The sequence below is a fragment of the Strongylocentrotus purpuratus genome, unplaced genomic scaffold (assembly GCF_000002235.5).
Source record: "Strongylocentrotus purpuratus isolate Spur 01 unplaced genomic scaffold, Spur_5.0 spur5_scaffold_11, whole genome shotgun sequence".
Lineage (NCBI taxonomy): Eukaryota > Metazoa > Echinodermata > Echinoidea > Camarodonta > Strongylocentrotidae > Strongylocentrotus > Strongylocentrotus purpuratus.
The window spans coordinates 3,543,652-3,560,093 of NW_022145596.1; the positions used below are offsets into that span (position 1 = coordinate 3,543,652).

Sequence of the window (16,442 nt, forward strand, 5' to 3'; positions counted from 1 at the left end):
TGCAAACTTGTTTCACTAGAATTGTGAAACTAACCTCAGAAATATTTCTTCCAGGCAAATTTCTATCTGGATAGGAATTATAGGAATGGAAAACATATACTATCCTTTCAGGTTTAAGTTAAAAATGACTTTCTACATGTATGATGATACACTATAAACCGTGCATCATATAATAAAAAATCCCAAGGAAAAAATGAATTGGCTATTCATACAGGAAGCACATTAATCCAAATTGATGGATACATATACACGAGTGATGAAAAATGATTGTCAGCGTCTTCATTGCCCACTAATCCCTCTCTCTCAGAAACACCAAAACGATTATCGTAGTTCTTTGAATTTCAGCTCAAATATTATCTTTTCAATGAATATTAAATGAGTGGAAGAGGGAGATTCCTAGTATCGGGCCATTATAAGAACTACTGTACCACATTATGCATTCATAACGCTGAGCGCTCCATCCTACCATGCCTGATGATCATTTTCAATTCAAGCACTCTTTATGAATAAGTAACGACAAAAAGAAAATGATTAAGCTTTAACTCTTTGAGTAGTGTAGTAGTGTACATCGGCCTGATGAGCCGTTTCCCGGAGGCTAAAATGGAATCACACCACGTGCACGTAAATGAAATTCAGTAAAAAATCATCTTGGCTTTTTCCTTAAAGATAAACTTGAGTTCTGGTAAAAAAAAGAAAATGTATTCTCACAGAATCTAATGAAACTTACACTGAACGTTCAAGATTACAAATAAATGTCATGTGCCAAACAATTTTGGAAGAAAATGTATACCGGCTGAGTAATGAGCATAGAAAGATAAGGAAATCAAGGTAGTACTAGCCCAGACACCATTTGTGTTGTCCCATATACATCTTTCTGTGTACAGTGATTGTTACTTTACCAATACTGGGCCAAATTTATGATGATTTTGATGATTCCAGAACCTTGCACTACACACCAATACTTACACGTATACTATATGATCAACTTTTTCTGATCCATTCCATACCTTTTCTTTCACAATGCAATCGCATGACCAGAACTCACCTTTATCCTCAATATGCTTGGACAAATAGGAAGTGATAAAAAGCAAAATGGAATCCAAATGTTATTTGGCTCACCATAAAAAATGTTTTATATTATACCCTCTGCTTAGGAGGCAGAAGAACGTTAACTCTGTATAATATTTAATTCCCTTTTTGCTCTAAACATACAATATACTGAATACTGTACATGTATGTACATATACTAGCATGGGGCATGGCAAAAGTATGACCTACAAAATGTAGTGTCCATGCACTTTTTGAATCATGGCACAGGAAAGTGATGTTGCCTTGAATGCTTATTATAGCTAATGTGCAGATCATCCCATTGGGTATGAGATAGAAGCGGTAATGAGGTGATAGAAGGAGACAAAACCTCCTAATTGGGATATAATTAGAAACCAGGTAGCACAGAAATAGCATGATGCAAAAAAAAAGCAAGATAATTGAAAGGGAGGACAGATCTAGTATTTTTCAACCTCAGCAGGAGAGTAACCTAATAAAAAAAGGGAGGAAAAATATGACAGAAAGCAACACAGGAATGAGTCAAACATAACATCAAAAAGCATGGATGGGACATATACTTAAAACCTATTAAATTACTTCTACAACTTGATTCAGTATCTGTGAAGTTACTACGGGACCCAACTATTCCCCAAATTGATCCATAAAATATTCAAACCTTATACCAAGCAATAACACTTGTCACTCCCTCGGCTATGAACAAACGAGGCCAAAATCATCCAGCAAATTTATCTTTCCACTCCTCGTTGATATGACTTGACCTTTCAATTTCATATGGACTTTTACTAATGATGTATTGCCAACCCAAACTGGATGAGGGCAGGGTTATTTAGGTAATTTATGTAATGAATGGCGTAGAATTGACACTAATGAGTTATAAATGAGCAAGGATTCGAGTAGACACTTCAATTGGGTGATACTGAGCAGATGGATGAAATAACCGAAAATGTTAATTCCTCGGTCTTCAGTGATAATATTACTGTATCTGTTTGGAGCCAGAAGGGCATTAACTCTGTATACAAGTATATGAGAAATACTGCCCTTCTTGCTTCAAAAAGACAATTAATGGAGCTCAAATATTGCCCGTATGAGTAGAATTGATGAAACGATATATCATTCAAAATTTCACATCCCTTAGAATAGTGACACCATTTCTCTTAGCATAAACAAAAATACCTATTTCAGTATGGATAACACGACTATCACAGAAACTGACATATTAGAACGGTGAAAGTGGCGAGTGAAGAATTTTCCATAATAACTCCCATGCAGGCTGTGCTGATGGGAAAACACATTATTCCATTCCATTTATACGTTGCGATGTAATATTTCCCGTGAGCTCAAACAATATTACCGATGAAACGAATCGTCATAATGCGCTTAAGGGTTTCTGGCGATGATATAGGATGCCCAGATATTGCTGAGGTGGATAGTATCGATGGAAAGATCCATTATTCAAATCTCTCAAGACCGCAATATGATCCGGTTAGTCCCGGATGATATCAACACAGATAGTTTGTATGATGGCAACCATATAAAATATTCATATCTTTCTTCTCTCCCTCTTCTTCTCTTATTTTCTCATCTCTCTCTCTTTCCCTCTCTTTCTCTCTCTATCCCTCTTCTCTCCACCTCTCTCTCTCTCTCTCTCTCTCTCTCTCTCTCTCTCTCTCTAAATTGATCTTCCATAATATTCAATAACCATAGCAAAATGATGACTTTTCAAAAAGAACAAATATTACACGTGTATACCTACATACACATAGCACTATTTGTCATAATTTATGACACAGAAGAAAATGAGCTCATGTGATATGCATTACTAAAACACCTACCGGTACATGTACGTTCAGTTAACATAATTGACAGACCTACTTTGAGAGCGTAATAACATGAATCTTTAATCTCTCTTAAATGCATCGAAATCATAAGCTGCTTCACTATGATTACAAGATATTGAGAAGCAAAGATGGCGAGAGAGATAGCGAGAAAGAAAAAATATGGGACAGAAAGAAAAATCTTCACCGTAATTCAAATTTCAAGTAAATATCAGTAATATTTCTCATTAAAATTTTTTTTCCCTCTTATCTGTCTCTCTCTCTCTCTCTCTCTTTCTCTGTCTCTCTCTCTCTCTCTCTCTTCTCTTTCTCTCTCTCTTTCTCTTTCTCTTTCTCTCTTTCTCTCTATTCTCTCTCTCTCTCTCTCTCTCTCTCTCTCTCTCTCTCTCTCTCTCTCTCTCTCTCTCTCTCTCTCTCTCCAGTCTCTACACAACTTCATTAGTCAGATATCGAAGAGCCAGCAATTTAATTAGCACAGTCCTGAAATAACTTTTCTCAGCAAACACTCAATTAGCAGACCATTTCATCACTGTGCTTTTTTGTGGGAAACTTGTCATCATCCCATTGTTAATGAAAATAATAGTCCTCTATCTGGCAAGATACTGCTTGAATTAGCAGTAAAAATGTTCCCTGACTTAATTCTCAACGCTAGAGTGTACCAGCAATCATGAACTACCACCATCTCGTGTACACAAGCATTTATTTTTATTTTTAAAGAAATCACATTTCTAATACCATTAAGGTTCCATTCTTGGGTTTGAATGGAGACAGGAAACTTCACCTTTGGCCTTATTACCTGGGAAGCACTTATCAATCTAATTTCTGAAGCTCTAGCTGATGAAGAAGTGCCTTCGCTCTCTCTCTCTCTCTGCCTCTCTGTCTTTCTCTCTATCTCTATCTCTCTCTCTCTCTTTCTCATCCTGTCTTCTCAGCATATCCATCCTTTTTTTCCTGTTCGTCTGTAATCTGCCTACTTTAACAAACAGGAAACAAGGGGGGGGGGTGTGAAAGATTAAATTTAAGCCAAACGTCTTCAGATATTAACTTTGAGATGCAAGAAATTAACTGCTGCACATTTCAATTGAACGTTGCTAAGATACTCACCGACATCAGCTACGATACTGCCAGGTTCCAGCTCCAACAGGAACTCCTTAACCCTAGGCCATGCCTTGTACCGCGTATCACTGAAGTGGGGCGCGATACGTTCATAGACATCATGGACATGTTTCTTCTCCAAGGCAACGGACTCTGCTTCACGATCCATGGGATAGGGTCAGAGGTCACGACCCCTAGATGGGTCACCTTTCCCCAGATAAATGATGGCTTGGTGGGTGATGCCACATGGAGTAGTCAACAAGATCTGGAAATAAAGTTATATGAGAAATGCTAATGGTTAGAAAAACGATTTGATAAAGTAGAACTGAAATATAGAGATCTATACAAACTAAATTTATTCAAAAATGGATAAGGTTTATTTATACAAGGATGATTGAAAGACATACACACATAAATACAAAGAGAGAAAAAGAGACAGAGAGAAAAAAAATAGAGGCAGAGAGAGGAAAAGGCAGAGAGAGGAAGAGGGAGAGAGATAGAAGGAATAAATTTACAGAAAGAACTGAATAGATGAATTTCTTTTTAAAGAAAATGTGACAGAAATGTGGCAGAGGTCCATATGAACTCCAGCCATGATGTTTTACAATATACCAATCTACTTTTCACTCAAGAAAAGTTAAAGATTTCAAGATGTGACAAGCAAATCCCTTGCATACAGCATTCACCTTCAATGATCGAATATACATGTAGAATAGTCCTACCGATATCTGCATCCCTTGTCCCATTAGGATATGCATGGCCCAACATACAATCACGGGTAAGACATACATTTAAAGGTCACACAATCAATAAATATCAACATGTTTGCCAAAACAAATACTATACATTCATATCTGCATTAGATCTTCTTTTTTTCCTTTTTTTTATTGAATTAATAATATCATGAGCTCTAATGTGTCATCAAATAGTGTGCCAATCATTACTACCTTTTTTTTTTTAACCATATCATTAGTGAATATGTACAAAATCTCCCGAGCATAAAGTATCAGGCATGACCATAGTATGGATCCTGAAAAAATAACCTCTTTCTATTACACCAATACACCTCTCATCCATCATCACTTTGAAAATGTTTCTTGGCAAAAAAACTTTAAGGCAAAATACTTACTGATAGTGATAATAAGCAATGTAATGTCAAATGATCAATCAAAAAAAATGCCCAATCAAAATAATGCCCAATCAAAATGTTGCATTAAAATAAATGCACACTAATTTAATTGTGCACAGCTTGTTATGACTGCATATGAAAACTACAAGCCTGCCAAACATTGCTTCTGAAATAATTGACTGAAGTCTGCTTGGGAGCCTTTTAAATTTAGGGTAAAATACTTAGCCAAAAGCATCAACTGAATACCAACGTTGGCTAAGTATTTTATCTACGCCGAAAATTAATTTAAAATACTCATATTTCTGACTTAAAGGTAATACAAAGTTTTGGAAAATTATGAAAATTGGGTGGATAGTGATTCTTTACAATTTTGATATATTTGGATGCCCCTGAGGATGTATTAAAAGCACTAGAAAATATAGCCCCTAAAACACTTGTGCTTTCGATAAAAATTTAATATAAAAATTTACCGGTGCTCCCGGTAAATTTCTGATATATTTCAAATAGCGCCTACGGCCGTACAATCGTAGGTGCGACCCTGAAAATCTCAGAATATGTAGTTGTGATATATAATTTCAAGACGGGAATAGCTAATTGGTCGATTTTAGTCAAGAAACATTGTTTGATAGCTTAAGTATTATCTTAACCTTGAGAGGAAGCTATACAACATAAATAGTTTATTATTTACAATTTCATAACTTTAGACTCAATTTCAAACACGACAACGATCACTGAATAGTGTAGGATTGCATATGCTTCCAATATGTTCATTTGAACCAAATTCATGACCCTATACCAAAACTCTGTATTACCTTTAAGAAATGAATTGAATACGGGCCCAAAATATCATCAACTGCGGCTACTAAAACGTATGATAATTACGCAGTCTTCTGTTTTCCCATCTTTAAGTCTTTAAGATGCCCTTTCTAACACCACACCCATGGGTGCCAATCATTAAAACATGACTATGTCTTGCCTTTCATGGCATGGAAATTAATTCCGCAGATGACAACCCGGACTGTTGAGATAAATCTTAAAGCATCCAGGTCTTGAAGTAATATGAACTGCTCGGGGTCCATCAAATACATCGCATCACAATATTCCAATCCCTGGTCATTTGCCCCACCATCATCATCATCTTCACAGCTACCAACGACTTGAGAGCGGACAAGTACGACTCCTTGAAATCCGACCTCACACTCAGCACAAACTTACGTCATCTGGGGGGTGTTTCACAAAGATCCTAAGTTTAACTTATCTCTAAGTTGGACTTAACAATTATGGAAAGCCGTTAGCATCTATGAAAATATTTTGTATAAGTTATTTTAAAAGGCATAAAATGTTGTTTTAAATAGTTCATATTTTCTATTATCAAGGAGATTTCATGTTCTTGAAGTGGAATTTACAAAAAGTCTAAAATACTTTAACTTTTGCTTTGAACATATTTTATTTTAAGGCTACAAATGGCTCTCCATAATATTTAAGTCCAACTTAGAGTTAAGTTTGACTTAGGATCTTTGTGAAACACTCCCCTGATGTTGACTTCGGGCAAACATCAATATGCTGGTTAATTTTCTAGGAACCATATTGGCGTATTGACAAAAATCATTCACTTTCCGCCTTCTCTCTCAACCGAATGCGCGAGGGCGGGTTGATGATCGAACTGTTTTCTTGATGGTTGATGGTGGTATGAATGGGAAGAATGAAGTGGGCAGAAACGGAAAGTCTCAAGGCACTATTAAAGGTAGAGATGCATTCTCTCTGTCAGAAAAATACATTATCAAGCACGATTAAAGATAAACTTTAGTACTGGTAATGTGATTGCATTGTGAAAGAAAAGGTGTGGAAAGGATCAGAAACAGTTGATCATGTAGCATGTAAGTATTGGTGTGCACTGCAAGGTTCTGGAGTCATCAAATCATAATAAATTTGACCGAGTCTTGGTAAAGTAACAAGCACTCACATAGAAAGCTATATATGGGACAACACACATGGTGTCGGGGCTAGTACTATCTTGATTTCCTTGTCTTTCTATGCTCATTACTCAGCCAGTATACATTTTCTTCCAAAATTGTTTGGCACATGTCATTTATTTGTAATCTTGAACATTCAGTGTAAGTTTCGTTTGATTCTGTGAGAATTATTATTTTTTTTTTACCAGTACTGGAGTTTATCTTTAATATGACAGAGAGTCCTTCAGTGGTGGATACAAAAAGGGGTAAACAAGAAGTACCGGTATGTGTTCTTTATTTTTTAGACAAACTACAGGTATCATAGATCTGCACACTGAAGAAAAAAATGTATTCACGATGGTGGATCTCTTAACAGCTGGCAGGGATATTAGTATCATTGGACATAATCACTTCAAAGCTCATCATTTAAAACACTACTATGATTTCAAGACTATTAATTCAAATGATCAGGAATCTACTATATATCGTGTAGATGTGATGAATACATTTAGCAGCTCCATTAGAAAGCATGTATGGAGAAGCAATTGTTTTCAGCGGAATGACACATAAATTAATATCGGATGCACATGAAAAATGATGACACAAAATACTCCCTAGAGCTCAGAGTGTGCACTGTAAATGCAAAGACTGTCATTAAATCTGATGATACAAGTAATTAAAAAATAATTGCAAACTGCTGAGGTCATTTGCTTGTACAAGTAAATGGAAAAGTGGTACGTATGTTGTTATTACAATTCGTCCCTATTTTCACGAAGTGACGATAGTGAATAAAAATTGCATACAATTTGCGTGCAGATTTTCCTCACTACCGTCACCACGTGAAAACAGGAACGAATTAATTATCAAAGCAATTTTATTTTTCAATCAGCTATTTTTTACAGTAAAGATAATGATCGATCATGATCCTTTTTATCGCAAACTCCCCACACACATGCATAATTCATATTTCTCCCTCTAGGGAAAAATCAAAAATGAATAAACTAAAATGTGTGAAACACATGGTTGATAGGTATAATGAATTCTCAGATGGTGTCTCCCACATGTGATGCCCGGATGCAATTTTGTTAATGAGATAGAGAGGTCAAGCCAAGATGAAGATAGGCCTAAAGATAATGATTACAGTGGTAATGAGGCGACTGAGGATCAGTAGACTGTTGTCATGGTAATTGAGCCATGATAATGGTGACGATGACTGATGAAAGGTGGTGATAATGGTTACAATGGCTTTAGGAAGTCGGAGCTTCTAGCAAAAAAACACATTATGAACAGGGCTCTTTGGCAATAGTAAAGATATTGAATACACGTATGATGATGAATATGTGTACTGAAGAAGATACTTAATACATACGACAGTTCTTATGGCTAAAAATATCAGATATGTTATTAAAATTAGAGTGGTTTAAACTGATCAACGGGTCTGAATGAAGGTGAGACTACTGGGGTCTAGTTTACCTAACATTCCACGGCATGCGTGTTATTAAAATCCACCCAAAGGGTTTGACCAAACCATGATGGCCATGATCAGGCTTCGTGATCTTGAATAGCTAATATTTCACGTAGGCCAACGTAATAACATAAAGTACACCATGTAGGGTCGTGTCATCACAGCAATCCTTTTTCCCCTTTTTTTGGTGTGCACAGAATGCGCCCTACATTTTCCTTCCACAGGCTCTTCTTACAATTCAGCTTAAAGCTTATCTGCCATAGTTTACAGGAGGGATTAGACCGCCCTGCAAGGTCACTGGACAGGTGGTTATCTCATTAACTCAGCTCTCAGTTAACATAAGAAAAAGAGGATCATGGGGGACCAATGGTCACCGATTAGGCATTGTTTGTTATATAGAGGGAGCAAGTAGCTACAAGTAGTGCAGTGGGCCTTTAAAATAATTACAATTTATTGAAACAGTGACAACTACATGTATTACATCTCAGTGAGAAAAGGTTTCATTACATTTTCTGAAGCAAACAATGTGACTTTCACAGAACACAGTTCAAAATTTTCTATGTCCCTTCATGCTCAAGGCTATATATTTGTTCTCTTACTTTATGAAAAAACAAAAGTAGAATAAGACCCTAAATACGTGAGAAATATTAAGAATGATATACCCAGAAATCACTACATCACAGATCAACCTTGGAGCAGGAAGCATTTATAAAGCCTTGTTCACTTAAGATGCGGTAAACTACCTTTAAAACACTGACGGGGGAAAAAAATTAATAATAACTGGTATATATATCATAATCCGCAATCAACTGTGTATGCTTACGGAAAATTGTTGGACACAGCAATGTTTGTAATCCCATTTTGCCATTCATTTACATGAAAGATAATTTTATTTTTCCACAGCATTTTAGGTGGTTTACCCTATTACACCTATGTATGAACAAGGCTTTGTGCCCTCTGCTCCTTTAGCCAAATTGGCAACCTGGTTCCATTATTCATTGTAAGCCATCCGGTAATTTGAAAGAAACCTTCTCATGACAGAATACCATGATTTGCACTATATATTATGTACAAGGAACTTACAGCAGAAAAGAGTTCTCGAGGGCATCGAGGCACAAGAGATCTTTCTGTCCATTTGCATATATATTAGCAGATGGAATATGAGAAGATTGAAAAAAGCAAAAACCCATGTCAAGACGCCCTTCTTGGATATTACAATGCAAAATGCATCATTGTTGAAAATTATAATTTATCACATAGAGTTACAACCACATCATTAGGAAATGGAGCTAGTAAATACATGTACCATCTCAATCTGGCTTAAAGTTACCTAGACTTTCATTGAGATACATCAACAAATTACTTTTTATAACTAACATCATTCACTATGTCATTTGCATTCGCTAAGATACATGTACCTAATATCAATCTCTATCTATAAAGACCTAATATGTATTTTTCCATTAGTACTTTTAAAATTGTAAACATGGAACAATGCCATGAAAGATAAAAGAAATCACCCCATCCAGAATACAACATTCATATTGTGTAGCACAGTGTAACAAAACATGACACTTGGTCTTGGGGGAGAATCGATGGATAATAACAAGGAAAATTAACCAATTAAATATGGGCCTCTATTTATAATCTGCTAATTATCTGTAGGAAACAAAACATCTATTATAACATCTAAGCCAATCGTTTGAAATAAAAGCAAAATGCACACTGTGTTGTGAGAGAATAAGGGAGATTTTGTCCTTATCCGTCAAGTACAATTTTGGTTAGCTTGAAAATCTGAGCTGTCTTCTCTCATGAGGTTTTTAGCTGCTAATTGCTTTGTAGAGTCACTTGCATTGTTTCAGAGTATTCTGTTTCCATATACTATAAATACATGGCCACATGCCTTCTTAGTTCTACATTATTTTGGACTTGCAGTCTTCTATTATGGGATGTCAACAACTTTTTTGTCTCTACTTTTTGTCCTTCTGAGTAAATTTATCCGATTGATTTTCCACGAAAATAAAAATATCAAAACATGTATGATATAAGCTATGTGTCTTTGTAAGAATCTTCAGGAGAATCTGGGGACTCAGGATACATGTACACATCTGAGAAACCAAGTCATTCACTGCATTAATTGCTTTTTTCATGGCAAAATAACAACATTTTGCTGCATTCAATATTATAAATCAAGCATTTGGATTGTTTGTTCAACTACAGTGTAAGTGCCAGGTTCGATGTTATAAAGGCTCAGAGTGTAGTTTAGATATTTCAGATAAAATTGCAGACAGACACTTTGGCCTGTACATCAAATTCAAAACGGGAACATGCAGAGGGGAGTAAAACTAAATTAACTTTTATTGCTTTCACTTAAAATACTTTATGTGTACGATTAAGAAAGAATCTTGCTGTAACTCCCAGCATTTTGAGATCACATGCACAATTGGTATACAGAATAAAAAACAAACAAGAAAACAAAATCTGTGAACCAGAAGCAATTTGAACCTACTGCCATCTGGGCAGCGACAGTACCATCAGGCAAAATCATTTTGAAATTACATTCCTACATGTATAGGAGAAATGTAGAGAAATTAGAGAAATTAAAGGGATCGTTTAACAATGTTAAATCTGAGATACACGTCCCTACGTGTTATCAGTGTCTGTGATATGGTATAAAATTGAAGCCCTAAAAAATTTCCGCTTCAAAATGATCAAGAAAGTGCCTCAGAAAAGGGAAAATCTTTGAGTGACCGGTTTTACCATACTCGTTTTCCCCAGTAGACTGTAGTGTTATGAAAACCGTCAGGCGAACGGTTTTCAAAATTTGTAATTCCAATCATAAATATCTTGATAATCAGACAGGCGATCGGCTTGTAAAAGTCATGGGGTTCCTGACTGACCTAAAGGTTTATAATTATCATTGCATCATGAGCTAAATCCAGAATTTTGTTTCAGAATCTGAGACAAAGTTACCGGATCCCTTTAAAGAATGTTATTGTATGAAAACCTACATGTAAGATGGAAGCCTACAGTCTACAGGCACATCTTGATTGCTAATACTACTGATGGTAATCATATATTATATATCAAGTTATCAACAATATAATAGAACGTTATGATAATAACAATAGCAACACCACCATCACCAATAACAACAACAAAATAATACTATCAATAATAACAATAATAATAAAGATAATAATATAATAAGCAAATAATTGCAGTTGATGAAGGTGATGGGAGAAACTATCACTTCTGAGGCGATCTGGATGTAGCTATCTTTCAGATCGCTTAGGAAGTGATAGTTTGCCATCGCCTGAAACCAAAAGGTGATTATTTGCTTTATATTCCACATCGGAAACATTTCACTTCTTCCGTCAGAGCAACAAGTCATCAATTAACAGCTAGCAAACGATGTACGATACGTACAGTGCATGCAGTATGGTAGTGTGACCATATAGTTCGCGCGTGACCAAAGTTCGCGCACTAACACTAAAAGCGCTTATAGAGGAGAGCAATACGCAACGTATACAATTAAAGTGCGTTGCACTGTGTAGATAGTACAGTACTTCTATCTTCAGTGAAAGTGCGTTGTACCAAGAAGTTCCTAGTAACTTCTTGGTTGTACTGTGTAGATGGTACTACTATCTACACAGTGCAACAAACTTTTCTTCTCCAATCAATGATGGGCGAACTATCTTTCATCACATGATTTACTTTTGACCAATCGTAGAGCAAGATTCTTAGTACAGGTGTATGTGGAATATAATAATAAATATCATATTCACAATTATAATAACAATTATAATAGTAATTGGTGATGATGATGATGATGATGATGATGATGATGTGGTGGTGGTGGTGGTGGTGGTGGTGGTGGTGGTGGTGGTGGTGGTGGCGGCGGTGGTGGTGGTGGTGGTGGTGGTGGTGGTGGTGGTGGTGGTGGTGATGGTGATGGTGATGGTGATGGTGATGGTGATGATGATGATGATCATAATAATGATAATAATAATAATAAAAACAATAATCATGATAATAATAATGATAATAATAAAAGTGATAATAATCTTAGGCCCTAAGTTATAATAATAATTAGTAATGATGATGATGATGATATGATGATGATGCCAGTGATGACAAAAAGCCGAACCACCATATTATGAATTGGTCAAACATTAATATAAGAATTATCACAAATTGTAATAATGATCACAAATTATAAGAAACAAAACCCTGGGAGCTGGGCAGCATCAATGGGTCTGTGCTGCTGCCCTACCAAATACTATTCATACTAGTTTATCAATGCACATTTCATTCACTCATCATGATTACCACAATGGACAGAATTTTGTCAATAACATCATCCTTTTCTCTCCAAGTAGCACATATGTTCCAACAAACACAATTGATTTTTTTTCTTCTCATAATCGCATAAGCACGATTCTGAATACTGAATACTAATCAGCTAAACATGGCTATTCGGAACACACTCACAGCTCAACGGTGGATAACGGGCTTCACACGGCTCCAGCTTCGCCGCACTTCAGGCGTATCGAATTCATCACAACCCGCTGGTTTTCACTGAGAAAACTGGCAAAAGCATATGTCTCTTCAGTGGTGTAATGCAATACCGTCACTATCTACGACTTGAGCATATGCAACTAAGAAAACAAATTGAATTTACATACCTATACGATATTAACTGAGCTGGATGTGGCGGAAATAAGGCAGAAACACGATCAGAAGACAAGTTTTTGAGACACCTGTGTCCCAGCCGAGGCTCTATGCCAGCGCAGCCTAGATGAGATGACACGTAGCGTATAGCAGGCGTCTGCACAATACTGGTCGTGTATTGATTGTATGAGTGAATTATACCCACGCAAAACGGGGCGCTGTGATGCTGTACTTGCACGGTTTACACACAAAGCTCATTGGTTTGTCGTCTGCTAATATCCTCATCCGATCAGCACACATTGTATAAAATCATTGTTGTCCATATCGTAAAATGATGGAAAATAGGATTATTTATTTCACCCTTGCATCTCAGACTGACTGACATCATCATCCCAGGACAGCTTCTAGATCATGATCATTCAAAGGTTCAAGGTTCAAGGAAAGATGATAACCCCCCCCCCCCACTCTTTTTTCTTTCTTTTTTTCCTTCTCTCCTTTCTTTTCTTTTCTTTCTTTTTTTCCTCTCCTTCCTCTTTTTCTTATTCTCTTTCCTTCTTCTGTTCTCTATCCTCTCTTTTCCTTTCTTTCCTTTTTCTTTGCTTTTTTTTTCTTTTCTTTCTCTTTCCCTCTCGATTAATTTTTTTTACCTCCCCCTTTTCTCATTTTTCCCGACGGCACAGCAATTTTACCGACAATATCCTGACAGGTGCATGTCGCACCCCACGGCCACACTCCCCCCCCCCCCCCTCCTTTAGCGACGCACCTGTCCCCAGCCCCCCCCCCCCCCCATTTTGAGTATGAATAACGGCAGGTCATTTTAAAATTCAATTTGCCGATTAAAATCAAAGCATGAAGGTTATACTCAAATTTTCTTTATTAAACAAAGGATGGCAAAAATCGCAGTTGTAGTGTCAATGTCTAAGAATTAAGAGACATGCAACGCTACTCAGGGTCCTCCTCAAATATATCAACTACTTTTCGACGCATCCCCGGCCAGAAGTGTTTTCTTTATTTCCCTCTTTCTTTCTCCATCACGGTCGAATTATCCCCCTGGATCCAATATGAGTTTTTGTTATTGTTGGTTTTCTCTTTATTGATTTCCCACCGAAACAGCATTGTTTCGTGTATTTCATCCTCAATATCGGATAACCATGTACAGAAATCGTTTCTTCTTCTTCTTCTTCTTCTTCTTCTTCTTCTTCTTCTTCTTCTTCTTCTTCTTCTTCTTCTTCTTCTTCTTCTTCTTCTTCTTCTTCTTCTTCTTCTTCTTCTTCTTTTTTCTACTTCAGTTTTTCTTCTTCTTCCTCTACTTCAGTTCTTCTTCTTCTTCTTCTTCTACTTCAGTTTTTCTTCTTCTTCTTCTACTTCAGTTTTTCTTCTTCTTCTTTTTCTTCTTCTTCTCCTCCTCCTCCTCCATCTGAACTTTTTTCCTATTTCCCCTCTCCTTCATTTTATCCTTCTCTCTTATATCTATATGCAAAATTTTGAAATTAAAACCCAACGCCCAAATGAGGGCGCTGGATTAATATTGAATAGCAGTAAGATTGCTGGCTTCCGCGCTTTCAAACTTTCTCTAATTGTTCCGTTTCCTATCTCCGCCCCCCCCCCAAAAAAAAATGACCGTCTCTGTATCTGTCTGTCTGTCTGTCTCTATCTCTCTCTCTCTCTCTCTCTCTCTCTCCCTCCCTCCCTCCCTCCTTCCGTCACTCTCTGTCTGTCTTCCCCTCTCTCTCTCCCTCTCTCTCTCTTCCTCTCTCTAATTTATTAATTCCCCTACTCACGTTTTACATCTCTATATTTATATTTGTGGACAAAACACAATTTAAAATCCAAAATGATAAAGGGCATACGAGTGGCATTGCTTTTTTTCAAATTATCTATTATCTATTTCATTTCTATTCCATAGTGCATAATGCATGTCCTCCAATGATATTCTAACAATTCGTGGAATAGCGCCATCTCAAGAATTAGCGGTACTACATTTCTGTGCCAATGACAGATTAGATGCTTGTGAATCATCTGACAACTCATATCGGACTCCAGTTTGCACATTGTAAAGTTGAAGAATGTAACATTTATTTTAGAGAATACCTTTTATTGCATATATCCAAATACTGTTTTCTTTGGATCCTACTTCTTAACTATATCTTCTTGACAAAATCAATCGAGGCCCCAAATATTATTTTGTGCATCAGTATTGAGAACCAACTCTGTGTACTTTCTGTTGAAATTAGAGAGTACGTCTTATAGCAAAAGCTGTCGGAAATGACAGGCAAAATAGTTAAATCTGTAATGATAATTAGAATAACTAAGGAATTGACATAACACACCATCATATTTTAGGCTATTTATGATGGGTTCCCCCAATACATGTAAAATTAATGTGTATACTCGAGTCTAAAACTATAATGAATCTCTGTCTCTGTTTCCTTCTGTCTACCCCCCCCCCCCTTCTCTGTCTATCTCTATCTCTCTCTGTCTCTCTGTCTCTCTCTCTCTCTCTCTCTCTCTCTCTCTCTCTCCCTCTCTCACTCACTCCCCCACCCTCTGTCCTTATGAGAGAAGGGACTATTTATTATAGGCCTATTCTAGACTTGACGTACTAGCTTTCTCTATATAAAACAAAGTTTTTATTACCTTATGCTATTATTTGAGAGGGGGGAATAAACAGAGACAGAGTTGAAGGCATGATTATGATGAATATCGATGGTGCGTTATTCACATGCAGGCTAGCACCTCGTTGTCAGTACCAATAATTGCAAATCGGGAGTTCCCCTCTCCCTTTTGTTTTTATCGCTTCAGATCACGAATTATAGCCCATGAAACTGCATGGTAAACATGAAAGAATAGTAACAGCTTGCCCATGGTAACAAGCTCTCTCACGCCATTATTTTTGAAAAATTCAAATTGTTGTGATTTTCTCTTGATACTGATTTATTTGGAGTTCTTAATAGGCCTATACTCTAAGTTTCTGAGAAAGAAGTCGACATGTTTATCACGAAACCAATCTAGGGCATGTAATAATAATAATAATAATTCTGCTTTTATATAGCGCTTAATACATCTATGACATAATTGGCACAAAGCTAAGGAAACTAAAACAATAATTATTGTACAGATGTGTTTTTCAGCCAAACTCATGGGCCCGAATTCACAAAGCAAGGTTTGAGCTCAAACCTCCTTTTGTTTCGCCAAACCTCCTTATGTTCTTTACAAACCAGGTT

The 16,442-nt window shown here is 36.6% G+C and overlaps 1 long non-coding RNA gene across 1 annotated transcript; it reads right to left on the minus strand.

The window, feature by feature from the left end:
* Positions 1-3,276: 3,276 nt before the first annotated feature.
* On the minus strand, positions 3,277-13,390 carry LOC115922156. The gene is made up of 2 exons (XR_004063343.1): positions 13,233-13,390; positions 3,277-4,263 (listed from the first exon to the last, which is right to left on the minus strand). It is a non-coding gene; the product is annotated as an uncharacterized LOC115922156 (long non-coding RNA).
* Between the last annotated feature and the right edge of the window lie 3,052 nt (positions 13,391-16,442).